The sequence below is a fragment of the Halichoerus grypus genome, chromosome 10 (assembly GCF_964656455.1).
Source record: "Halichoerus grypus chromosome 10, mHalGry1.hap1.1, whole genome shotgun sequence".
In the NCBI taxonomy this organism is placed as follows: domain Eukaryota; kingdom Metazoa; phylum Chordata; class Mammalia; order Carnivora; family Phocidae; genus Halichoerus; species Halichoerus grypus.
Genome location: NC_135721.1, coordinates 1,795,716 through 1,808,710, shown reverse-complemented (window position 1 = coordinate 1,808,710; position 12,995 = coordinate 1,795,716).

Genomic DNA, 12,995 nt, shown 5'->3' with positions numbered 1-12,995 from the left:
AGGGGGTGGGAGGATGGGTTAGCCTGGTGATGGGTATTGAGGAGGGCACGTTCTGCATGGAGCACTGGGTGTTATGCACAAACAATGAATCATGGACCACTACATCTAAAACTAATGATGTAATGTATGGGGATTAACATAACAATAAAAAAATTAAAAAAAAACTTGCAGGGGGATGCGTTAGCCTCGTGATGGGTATTAAAGAGGGCACGTATTGAATGGAGCACTGGGTGTTATACACAAACAATGAATCATGGACCACTACATCAAAAACTAATGATGTACTGTATGGTGATTAACATAACAAAATAAAATAAAATAAAATAAATAAAAATTAAAAAAAAAGGAGCAAGTGAACCAAATCCTGTTGCCTCAACGTTCGCTCTTCACTGCACTTGAGGGTTTCACAGCTCACTGACTCCGGGTCTTCTCTCCAGCCCCCTGTTCTGTGGCTCCACGGCAAGAGGCATCAGGGAGGAGGCACACAGCAGTACCACCGGAGACCCCGTGCCGGGTTACCCTTGAAATGCTCCAGTCCTTGGCCATCTTAGCCCAGATACGTGCAGGTTTTAACAATGTTTCTGGTGTGCAAGCCACGCAGCACGCCTTCACTGAGCCTCATCTGCTTGGTGTGCAAGCCACGCAGTGCGATTCACTTAGTCTCATCTGCTCGGTGTGCGAGCCATGCAGCACGCCTTCACTGAACCTCGTCTGCTCGGTGTGCAAGCCACGCAGCACACCTTCACTGAGTCTCATCTGCTCCGGGTATGCAAGCCATGCAGCGTGATTCACTGAGCCTCATCTGCTCGGTGTGTAAGCCATGCAGCACACCTTCACTGAACCTCATCTGCTCTGAGTGTGCAAGCCACACAGCGTGCCTTCAATGAGCTTCATCTGCTCGGTGTGCAAGCCACACAGCGTGCTTTCACTGAGCCTCATCTGCTCTGAGTGTGCAAGCCACGCAGCGAGCCTTCACTGAGCCTCATCTGCTCCAAGTGTGCAAGCCACACAGCGTGCCTTCACTGAGCCTCATCTGCTCTAGGTGTGCAAGCCATGCAGCGTGCCTTCACTGAGCTTCATCTGCTCCGAGTGTGTAAGCCACGCAGCACACCTTCACTGAGCCTCATCTGCTCCGGGTGTGCAAGCCACGCAGCACACCTTCACTGAGCCTCATCTGCTTCGGGTGTGCAAGCCATGCAGCGTGCCTTCACTGAGCCTCATCTGCTCCGAGTGTGTAAGCCACGCAGCACACCTTCACTGAGCCTCATCTGGTCCTGGTGTGCAAGCCACGCAGTGTGCCTTCACGGCACCTCACCTGCTCTGGGTGTGCAAGCCATGCAGCACACCTTCACTGAGCCTCATCTGCTCCTAGTGTGCAAGCCACGCAGCACACCTTCACTGAGCCTCATCTGCTCTCAGTGTGCAAGCCACACAGCGCGCCTTCACTGAGCCTCCTCTGCTCTGAGTGTGCAAACCACACAACGCACTTTCACTGAGCCTCGTCTGCTCCAGGTGTGCAAGCCACACAGCACACCTTCACTGAGCCTCATCTGGTCCAGGTGTGCAAGCCACACAGCGTGCCCTCACTGCACCTCATCTGCTCTGGGTGTGCAAGCCACGCAGCGCACCTTCACTGAGCCTCATCTGCTCCGGGTGTGCAAGCCACACAGCGCGCCTTCACTGAGCCTCATCTGCTCCTATGATCTGAGTAACAACAGGTCGGTGGGCAAGCGTGGGTGGGGCCAAGTTAGGGGGGACACCACGGGTGTTGCGTTCCATGAAGTTGCCACAAACTGAACCATTGCTCCTGGGGAAACACAGGGTTGGTGTGGTAATCAGGGTTCTCCAGAGAAACAGAACCAGTAGGATGTGCACACACACACACACACACGCATAGAGAATGAGATTTATTTTAAGGAATTGGCTCACAAGATTACAGAGTCACATCCACAGTCTGCAGGGTGTGCCGTCAGGCTGGAGACCCGGGAAAGCTGCCGGTAACGTCTGAGAGCCGTCTGCTGTAGAATCCCCTCCTGCTGGGGGAGGTCAGTCTTTGTTCTGTTTAGGCCTTCCACCGATTGGATGAGGCCCACCCACGCCAGGGAGGGCAATCTGCTCTACTCAGTCCATGGGTCTAAATGTTAATCTCATCCAGAAACATCGTCCCAGAATCATCTAGAGTGATGCTGAACCCCACACTGGGGCAGCGTGGTCCAGCCAAGCTGACATGTCACAGATTCTAGCAAACTCCTGTCACACTGTTTGCACTGACCCGACAACACGCAGCTCTGTCTCGTGTGTGTCTGTTTAACACTGACTGTTGACTGATTCACCACGAGCTCACACCTACGGCATGCAGCTCGAGTCTTAATGAGATCACCTCACAGACACACACGGCCTCTTGCACTCAAGAGTGCCAGGTGGCATTCCAGCACGACACAGGGCCATTTAAAATCGTGAAATCGCAAATGGAAAGCACAAAAATGTGGAAACCATGGCACTAAATAGGTCACAAAAGCACACTTGTTTGCAAGACGAGAGCTGGAGCAGGAAGCCGAGGACCATCTTGCTCCCTCTATGTGCACGTCAGGCCACTCACATTCATTGCCTCCCTGCTATCTCAGAGAATGACCATGGAGGTCATGTATTGATGGTGGGGCGGCCACCAGATTTTGGCGAGCAGGCAAATTTGTAAATCTGGAGTCCAGAATAAGGAGGATCGATCTCATACAAGGTGTGCACTTGTGAGCCCCTGGTAGTGACTCAGAGTCAGGTGCAGCCAGGGGGCGGCGATGGTGGTGACGTGTAGAGTACAGAGCGGGGGGGGGGGGGGCATGGGGTTCAAAGACCTTCTCTGGAAGCCTGAACAGGGGGCTGGGACTTCTTATTATAGGTGATTGGAAGTGATGGAAGAGTTTTTAAGGAGTGAATCGTGATGAGGTTTGCATGTTAGTGACTGGGCAGCTGTGTACGTCGATTGGAAGAGGACACAGAGCTCGGGAGAGCTGAATGAAGGCTGTCGCCGGGTCCCAAGCAAGGGGGTGATGCTCTGCACCAGATGGATGGAGGGAGGGGAGCTTGCTGCAGTGTCAGTCCAAATAGGGGGATGAGGGCAGAGGAAAGGTTGCTGGTGGTCCTCCAGCTTCAACCCTCCAGCCATGGTTCCCAAGGGTTCTCCCCTTTCACACCTAAAGCAACACCATGCTTCCTTCCACTGAGACTTCTCTGGGAGACCCCTTGGCTCCTGCAGGTCTTCCTGTGGAGCATGGTGTCATCCCTCCACAGTACCCCACACCCCCTCTGAGTGGCTGCAGACCTCCCCTCAGCTATCCACCGATGTGATGACCACACTCGTAGGGTCTTCTTCCTTCAGCCACTGGGGACAATGCTTTTCAGACCTGTCACTCTTGCCTTTAATAAATTATATGCCTCTGCACCAAGGATGATGACGCTCAGTCCTGCCACTGCCCAGAGCCTCCTTGTGCGGGCAGGGAGAGCCAGAGGTCCTGGAGGTGAGGCAGCCCTTCTGAAGACTCAGCAGAAAGGGAAGATCGGAGGGGAGACATTCTGGCGGCTGCAGCCTGGTCCTTTGTTCACCTCTGCGCATCGAGCTGCATCTCAAAATGAATTACAACCCACCCACGACGATGATTGGTTCTCATTCGCCCTCCGCCGGGGCCAGGGGAGCGTGCCCGTCCCTGCATTTCTATCCGTCATTGTCAGACAGCACCCAACGAGACACTGCCTTCTGTAGTCGGGTTCAGCTCCGAGGCCGCAGCCTCTTCAAGATTCTGAGCCCAATGGAGCTCCAGCCGAGATGTATACTGTAAGTAATGAATTATCCATGATTAATTACAATTAACTGGGTCTCTTTCTTCCCTAGGCACTTGATCTAAATATTTACAAGGAATTCTGATCAGATGCTCACTGTCCAAATTAATATTATTTCATCTGAAAATACAAGAGTGTTTTCATCCAAAATCAGCTGTTGTTTTGAGTCCAATCAGCATATTATGTGGCAAAACACAACAGAGGAACATCATGTACAATGACATGTAATATGGCTGGTCAATGACAGAGGGGCAGAATCCACACTGGGCCACGGAGTTGATCTGAGAATCCAGAGCCGCCTGCCCCTGGCCCACCCGACCCTCACTTAGGGCCTTCCACAGAGTGCCTGGAATGCGGACCTGGATGCATAGACCTTCCCCAGATGCGCTTACCACACTGGAAAAGGAGGTCGGCAAAGTGCCTTAGGACTCCCAGGCCCAGTGCTCCCAGAAGACGGAACGTGTTTGCTCACACCTGAGGGCAGCCGCCCCTGGGCCTGGAAGCCTATGATGTAAACAAAGGAACCCCAGAATCATAACTGGAGGATGTTTGGGGGTTGGACATCTGAGTGGCATAGAATAAATGTTCAGATGATGACCATGTACGTTGGTATTATAACCCTCAGCTCAACTGCCTCCCGAATAAGTAAGGAGCAGGGAAGGGAAACTCAGGTTTCTCCCCCAGTTTAGCACATCTTGGGTTTGATGACTGAGTAAGTGGGCTGGGGGAGAAAGGTGTCCAGGTCAGGGCAGGTCTGCAGAAATGGGACCTGGTTCCAGGCAGAGTGGAGAGTGGAACTGGAGTCATTATCTTCACGATGTGTCTCCATGAACAGCAGCCTATAGATGAGGTCACCTTTGAGCAACAGGCCAGAGAACTCACTTTCTCAAAGGACCACCGGTTTGGCATCTCTCTGATTCCTCCTCCCCGGGTCCCCTCAATGTCCAACATCCTTGTGAATCTCCCGAGGGCAGACTGTCTCCTTGGGACCCAGGTCAGTGTATCCATCCATCCATTGATAGATTAATGCATTCTCCTTTCTCCCCTGCTGAGAATTAACTCAGAAAATGACTTATTTAGTCATGTCTTTCTGTGACCTGAGGTCAGTACGTCTCCTGTCCTGGAAGCAGAGAGCTGGGCTTCCCTGGCGTTTATCTGCATGTCATTTTCCCATTTTCTTACATCCATATATCACCAGTTCTATTGTCTAATATCTTTCTGAAAATTAAGTTTTAAAAACTAATCCCAGGCTAAAGCAATACTATCTATGGGAGTTTGACCTGCTAATTAGTGTTTTTTTTTCGGGGGGGGGAATAAATTTTCAAGTAAATTCATAATCATCAAAATAAAAACAAATCCATGTGTCCCTCCCCACTTACGGTGTGTGCCTGCTGTACTCTGGACCATACTCTGGCTGATAACAAGGCATGGGATTTGCAGCTGGTCAGACCTGAACTCACAGCTTAGCTCTGGCTCAGTTACTAGCTACACAATCCCTGGGAAGATCACATACCTCCCAGATGACCAGCATCTGTGTATATAAATGGAAATGTGCTGGGGATGAGGTGGGAGACTATGTGAAGCCAGACTCAGCAAGACAGCTGGTCTCTGCTCCAGACTCTGTTGATTCAGCCCCAAGGCTAATATCCTTATCCTCTCTTGCTTACAGATCCCTAGTTTGGTGAAAGCCTGCGTTGGCTTCATCCTCTGGGGTAGAAAGACTCCTCTCCAGCTCTAGGGGTGAATCAGGGTGGTCTAAGTCAGCCACAGCCGATACCCTTCCTTCTGCCAGAGGGGGCTTTAGACTTAGGTTTGTAAGGAAATCTGGCCGAGAGGGGCAGAGCACTAGCAGACATCTGTGTAGGGCTTTCACTGAAGATTAAAGAAGGTGCCAAGGTACCAGTGCCCCCTTTTTGCTTTCTGGATGTTGCCATCTACAGTGGTAACTGGAACTGCTGTGGACTCCCTGCCACCTCCAGCAGGGCCATCCTGGGGGGATAGGTCTTACATCATAAGTGGAAGAAAGAACTTGTGTCCTTCAGAGCATGGTTGAGGTACTCACACACTTAACCCTAGAATTGAAATGCGACCAGCATTTTTGTTACATTAAATAATTACTGAGCTTTATAGTTTTATATTTTATGCATTGCCTTTTTTTTTTCCCTTTGGTAAGTCTTTTGTTTGTTGTGGCAGAGAACATCCTGATATAATTTCCTTCCCAGCCAATGTTGGGTGTTCTAAGTATCTTTGAAACCAGACCTTTGAGGTGAGCACTCTTACAAATGAAGGAAAGCACCCACGCCCCTCCAGAATGGCCTAGAAATTCTGCTCACCTTTGTTTCCCCTCTTTGCCTCCTGACCTACAGTGTTGTACTACAGTCTTGTCACTATGAGCAGTCCACTGGCCTGGCCCACAGCAGAAGGGAGGTAGAACATGCTCCTTCTTGAAGGTATCCCCGCTCCTGCCATCTTGGTCCCCCTATGGGGAGTGATGATGACCCCTGACCAAGGGTAACCCCTGCCATCTCTGCCAGTGCCATTGTCACCAAACCGGCAGGCATACTGACCCACTGTGGGGCTTTTCCATTCTGTGTAGATGCCAGGCTCTTACTTCCAGGGATTAGTGAAGTACATCTGGGATTGAGTCTAGAAAACTGTTAGCAACCTGCCCTGGGGGTTTTGATACAGGTTTTTTATTGGTTAAAATTTGGAAAACGTATCAAGTTAGCTTGATAAATTGCTTCAAGAGTTCAATATATTTTGGTTCTCAGCCAGTTGTGATTTTGCCCTTCAGGGACATTTGGCAACATCTAGAGGTATGTTTGGTTGTCCCATTTTGTGGGACGCTACTGTCATTTGGTGGGGAGCACCCTGGGATGCAGCTAAGCACCCCACAATGCACAGGACAGTCCCCCACAAAAAGTCACCTGCCCCAACATGTCGGTAGTGCTGGGTAAGACACCTGGGTGGTGGAGTGCCTGGGTGGCTCTGTGGGTTGAGTGTCTGCCTTCGGCTCAGGTCATGGTCCCAGGGTCCTGGGATCGAGTCCTGCATCGGGCTCCTGGCTCAGTGGAGAGCCTGCTTCTCCCTCTCCCTCTGCCTCTCCTGCTGCTTGTGCTCTCTCGCTCTCAAATAAATAAATAAATAAATAAAATCTTTAAATAAAAGGACACCTGGGTGGTCTGAGCTGGAGGTGTAGCAAGGTGCCCATCTATGAAATACCGTGACCTACCTCAGAGCTAGGAAGAGAGGAAGGAAAGGAGGGAGAGATGCCTCAGTGAAAATGAGAAGCCGTTCTCAGTCCTTGAAATGTCTCCCTGGGAAATCCCTGCCACCCTCCCCAAGAGCAGGAGCGTAAGACCGGAGTCCAGATCAAAGACTTTGTGAGAAGAGCCTTCACTGCCGTGCGGGACTCTGCCTTTACCCAGCATCAGCAAGGAAGAAGATACTTTGAACAAATACATTATCCAAGTTTACTGAAATGAACTATTTTAAGCATAATTTAAAAAACACAATCTAGCATAATTTTATAATTTCTGTCTCTTCAAAATTAGAGTGTGGACCACGATGTAGTCTGTAGTCTCATTGCCAGCAGCAATTTACCACATTTTGTAGAGTGATGCCCTTGGGAAATAAACTTGCTCTAAATTAAATGACTTTCTCTCTCCCTTGCCCCCAAAAGTGGAAATTCTGGAGTTTGTGTACTTTTTTTGTGTCTTGGCAGCTTCCATTGTAAATTGCCAAATCTGCTATGGGTCTTTCTCTGGTTTCAATTCTCTCTCCTGGATGAGGCATTCAAGGCAGCTTGGTTTAGTAAAATGCACAGATTATCTTTTCCATTATTCCGGATGATTCCAAGCCTGTTATTTGCAACCAGACTTGCACCATGTTTAGATGATGGCACTTTTGGGAGGATCTTTGGGGGAGCCAGGCACGCCCATGTGATGCAGTCAGCGCTCCCTGTGGATGATGCTGAGACAGGGAAGCTCACCAACATGGAGCCAGTTGTCATTTGGGGTTTGTGGTAGGTTCCGATGTCTCTGTGCCAGGCTGTGGGTCACCCTGCATGCTCTTCCTGCAGTGGAGTGTTGGACAAGAGTCCAGCCAAACCACCCAAGCACGTTCAGACCTCTGTTTGGACGCGCAAGCTGTGTATTTGCACAGGTCCTGCCGGCCAAAGCAAAGCCATGGTCATGCCCAGAATTGGTGGGGCTGGGAGATGTCCTCTTCCCCTGGCGGGGTGAAGGAGAATATGTAATATAATTTCGGCTCTTCTTAGTTCTGTGTTTTAGGTGGAAAATGTCAAGAGTTTTCATCTGTGTCCATGGCCACATAGGGAAACCCTGGACTTTATGTGTCTCTGAGCACGGAGGAAATACTCATGGAGATGAAAGATGAGCATTTCCCTGGTAACCGCGACTCCAGCCAACCACAGGCTTACAATTTGTTCTAATTTGGGTTAAGGAACACCAGGTTTTTCATGGATATGGAGGGGAAGGAAGGAATGAGTAATTTCTGGATAATAAGCACACCAGGCCCTCTCTGTGCCTGTTGGGGTTCACATTCTCCCTGAGTCCTCCCTGGTCTAATGGGAAGCTCAAGCAGATGCCTTTCCAGCCTGGGCTCTGGGTCCTCGTCCTGAGGAGCGAGATGCCCACGCCTGCTGGCTCTGACTTTTGTCCACTGCAAATTGTGGGTTGCGATCGGATGGCAGAGGGGCTCCCAGCCCCATCCGGTCACCAAGCTGTGGTGTGGACTTCAATGAGCACCAAAGTGACAAACCACCCCCATTTCCAGTAAGTGCTTCCCGGGGCTTCACAGGAATCTGGAAGATTCAGCCCACCTGCCATGGCGACAGCCTGCAACCCTGACAAATCTTTTCTTCCCTTTCATCCTTGGAAGGCTCCTGTTGGAATGTGTGCCTGGTCATCGTCAGGCCCGCCCACGCGGCTCCTCCAGGGCCTGGGCCGACCGGCTTGGCCCCAACAGAAGGAGACGAGCCCCACCGGCTCCTGTGTTCGGCACTGGGTTTTGTGGCTACTGAGTAAACTCAGGGGGTGCCAGTCCAACATTCATATTTCACTTCTCTGTAGTCCACCACACATGCAGAGCATCTCGCTAACCCGAGCCAGCGAGTCGGCGAGCGGGCGGGTAGCTGCTCTGGGAGCCCCGGCTCTCTGGCTTTGGTGGGAAGCCTGCAGTGCCGGCCTGAGCAGCAGCAGGAATCAGGCTGCGGAGAGGGATGAGGCCGGTCCAGCTGCGCCTTTGAACCAGCTGTGCGACCTTGAGGAAGCCCCGTGACTGGCTCAGACCTCGTTCTCCTGTGTACTAAACAAGGATAAAGATGTGCTCCCCCTGTCTGGCCGCGTCACCGTGGAGACCCAGCGAGGTCACGGGAAGGGCCTGAAGGGGCTGCGGATGTCCAGGCCCACTGCCAGTCCCACGGCCGCCCGGTGAGTAGCAGCGACCCCAACCATGGGTTCCCGGCACCACGTGGAGGGTGCACTCCTGCCTTCCCTCCTGCCCCAGAGAAACACAGCTCCTTGTATAACACCCGGCAAGTCTGAGGGAGCATGCCAGAGGTTTGTAGAAGTTGCCTTGTTCAGGAAACCTTGTTCACGACTTCAGGGGTATGGCAGCCAGCAAACCGGGCTGTGCCCCCAGGAGCAAGTGGTGAAATCCTCCTCCACCACCACCGATTTGCTTGCCAGCCCTTTTCGGTGGAAAGGGAGCCTCAGCCTGGATCACGTCTGAATGATCACAGAGCCGAGAGGTCTCCATCCGCAGGACTGAGCTTCTCTTCAGCTCCATTTCATTAAGTCAGGGAGCAAGTGCTTAGCCCATTTCTGATGTTGAGGGGAGCGTCTAAACACCCAGTCCCGGGCCCTATTAAAACTAACTGCGAGTCTGATGCCTTTGAGATGGAGACCAGGCTGGAAATGGGGCTCCTGCTTTTCTGACTGTCCTAAGCTGTGCAGGGTTCCGGATTCCGCTCCTCGGACGAGCCCGGGTCCGGGTGTGTGTGCTTCCTGCAGGGGCTCTGCGGGGAGTGGGTGTCCCTCCTGCAGACGCCTGCGCTGACCAATTCTGGAAGGAGGGGCGGCTGTGCCCTTCCAGCCACCCCCTCGCCCCGCCCTCCGGCGCACACAGTGCTTCTAACTGAGGTTTGCAGGCGGTCACTCACTGCTCACCCTCTCCAGTGATTTGTTTCCACTTGTTGAGCGTCACTGTGTGTTGGGCACAGGCCAGAGCACAGAGCAGGGACCTGAGACTGGGATGAGACCGCCACGGCCTCGTGCTGCCGAAGGGCGGCGCTGTGTGGCACCAGGGCCAACGGAGTCAGCCGGAGGACCTCTCTGCGGGGTGGCAGGGGAGTTGTTACCGTGAGGCGATCGACGTTCAGGCTGGCCCCGGAGGCGGGATGGACGTCGCTTCCGTAGAGCGGTCAGGAAAAGCAGATGCAAAGCACCGAGGTGGGGGGAGCGGGTTCTGTGCAGCGGTGGGCACGGCACAGGGGGCTGAGGGTGGGGGGACCGACTGTCTTCAGTGTCAGGGGCGGGTCCTGCAGAGGAGCTGGGGTATCGTCCTGAGACGGGATCGCGATGGAGAGACCACGCGCTCTGCCGCGGCTCTGCTCTCCGGCTCTGTCCGGCTCCGGAGTGACCCGGGAAGCAGACACACCCTCCTGGTGCTTCCCCCTGGCGTTCTGGAAAGCCAGCCCACAGATCCGGAGGTGGCCGGACCTTCACCCAGGCCCTGCGGCTCTGTGAGAAGGGGACTCTGCATGGTCTCCTGCCACCTGTGCCTTTGGGGATGGAGTGGCTTGGGGGGTGGCCTGGCAAGAGTTGCCCACCGGTCAGGGGAAAGGGCTGCTTCTGTCGGCAAAGCCTTCCTGCTGGAGAGGCATCTGGCTAGAGGTGAAAAGGTGTGTGATGGGCGGTCCGTGTGAGGGGAGCCCCCGGGATGGCAGGACGTCAAGGCCAGCCGGCTGGACACCCTCAGAGTGGTCCTCCTGGCGAACTGAGACCTTATGGGAAAGTCTAGCTGTGTCGAGGACGCATGTCGTGGCTGCCGAGCCTGGAAGGGGCAGGCTCCGGCCAGCTGTGCCCCCACGTGAAATGCACCGTCTCCCGCAGCGAACACGGGCCAGTGCTTCCTCCCTAGGCTGAGAGTGAGGAGTTGCTGTGCCTTCGAAAAGCAATCTGAGTCATTTCAATTCTTCCCATGTCCATTCTAGGATGCAAATATCAATGCCGCATCTTCCTCACTGTGGGTGCCAACAATTGCCGGGTCTACGGGCCTATAGGTGGAGCAGAGATCAGCTACGCTCAGACCAGGGCTTACTTGTTCCTACATAGTTTCCGTGGGGCATGTCAGTCTGGGTGCATGATGACCGGGTGACAGCCCCCAAGAAGCCACCAGAAGTTCTTAGTTGAAAAGAGCCCCCTATTTCTTTTCTTTATTTTTTTTAAAGTAGACTCCATGCCCAGTGGGGAGCCCAGTATAGGACTTGGACTCACAACCCTGAGATCGAGACCTGAGCTGAGATCAAGAGTAGGACGCTCAACCGACAGAGCTGCCCAGGTGCCCTGAGCCCACTTTTTCTTATGGAACCGGCAGTAAGTGGCCCCGAGAGTTTCTCGCCAGATCTGGGCTTTGGCCTCAAGCCGTTTCTCAGGCACATTTTCTGCACACATCTGTAAGCATAGGGCATGTTTCTTAATAACAGCCATGGATGGGTCTGTTCTTCCAGAAGGAAGGCTTAGAGTGACATTCCACTGGGTTTATTGAACCCCTCGGCTGGGTGTCGCCATCCTGAGAGCTACCGCGTGTCTGTCCCTACTCAGGCTGGAGACCGTGTTTCTCCTCCCCATGTACAGTGTTGCTCCGTGCGTCTCTCCGAACCCCGAGAGCGCACTGTCCCGATGCTGCTGGTCTGCCGTGAGCTGCGTCCTTCTCTGTGGGCCACCGACTCCCCGTGGGCTGGGGCCAGAGCTCTCCTCCTGCCAGTGTGTGTTGCCTCCGGTGGAGCAGGCACTCAGTCACCGCTTTTGTGAAGATCTTATGCGATCTTCCACTTTTTCATTTACTTCTGATCTAAAAAAAAATGAGGTGGAAAACTGGTTCATGGTGTAGTTGACAGAGACTACGTTATCTGTCGTGTTCAGATAGGCCATCCTGCAGTTATTTGAGTTATAAGATTCTATCGCTTAAATAAGGTCATTCCTGTTGGACAGATTATGCCGGTGGCCCAGGCCAGCAGAGCGCAGCGAGCTGACACACTGGGTGAGATTGTGGGGTTGGGGAGGCTGATAAGTCGCCCCAATGGGAAACAAAATTGCTCATTGGAACTCCCGCATTTGGGATGTGGGAGACAGCTGGTGGCTGGTCACTGTTGGGGGCCGCAGTGGGAGCCCCTGCCCCTCTCCACGTGGGGCTTCAGTCTGCCCACGGGAAGACCCTTCTGCCTGGGTGGCTTAGGTGCTGGGCATAAAGCCGCCCCTGAGAGTCCGCGAAGCCAGGCGCCTTTCTTCCCAGGTCATTTCTCGGTCTCTTTGAGGGGCTAGGGTCATGCCCTTGGGCACCTGTGCTGTGTGCTCAGCCTCCCACGGAGCCCTGCAGTGGCCGTGGGGGTGTTCTTTCAGCCCTGACAGGGGGTAACGAGGAGCCCGGGATGAGATTAGAGGTGTCACCTTCACCCTGGGTGGGCTTTGACTGATTTCGTTTTCAAGGTTGTCTTAGAGTCAGGCGCAGACCCTGCGAGCTGCCCCCACTTTCTGCACATGGGAAAGCTAGGGCGCGGGGCCCTGGTGCCCTTCACGGAGGCCGCTCCGGGTCAGCCGCTCCCGGGAGAACACTGCCATCCTGCGCGGGGGCGGCATTTGTATGCCTCCAAGGGCCCATTGCATGTACTATACCGTTTTCTTTTTAAGGGAAACTCAGCTTTTTCCTTTAAAATATTTTTTTTTTTTTTTAAGGGAGGCTTCCCTGGTCCTCCTGCCCTGAGTTTTAGCTGTCACCTCCGTGTGCCCCGGCAGCTGGGCATGTCTCAGTGCTCAGCTCCCGGGGGAGCCCGCAGCTCGGCCTGTGCGCCGTTCCCAGTCTCGCCCGGCCAGAGCATTAGCTGCCTCGAGGAGCGAAGAGTGTGTCGAGCCAGAAGGAGC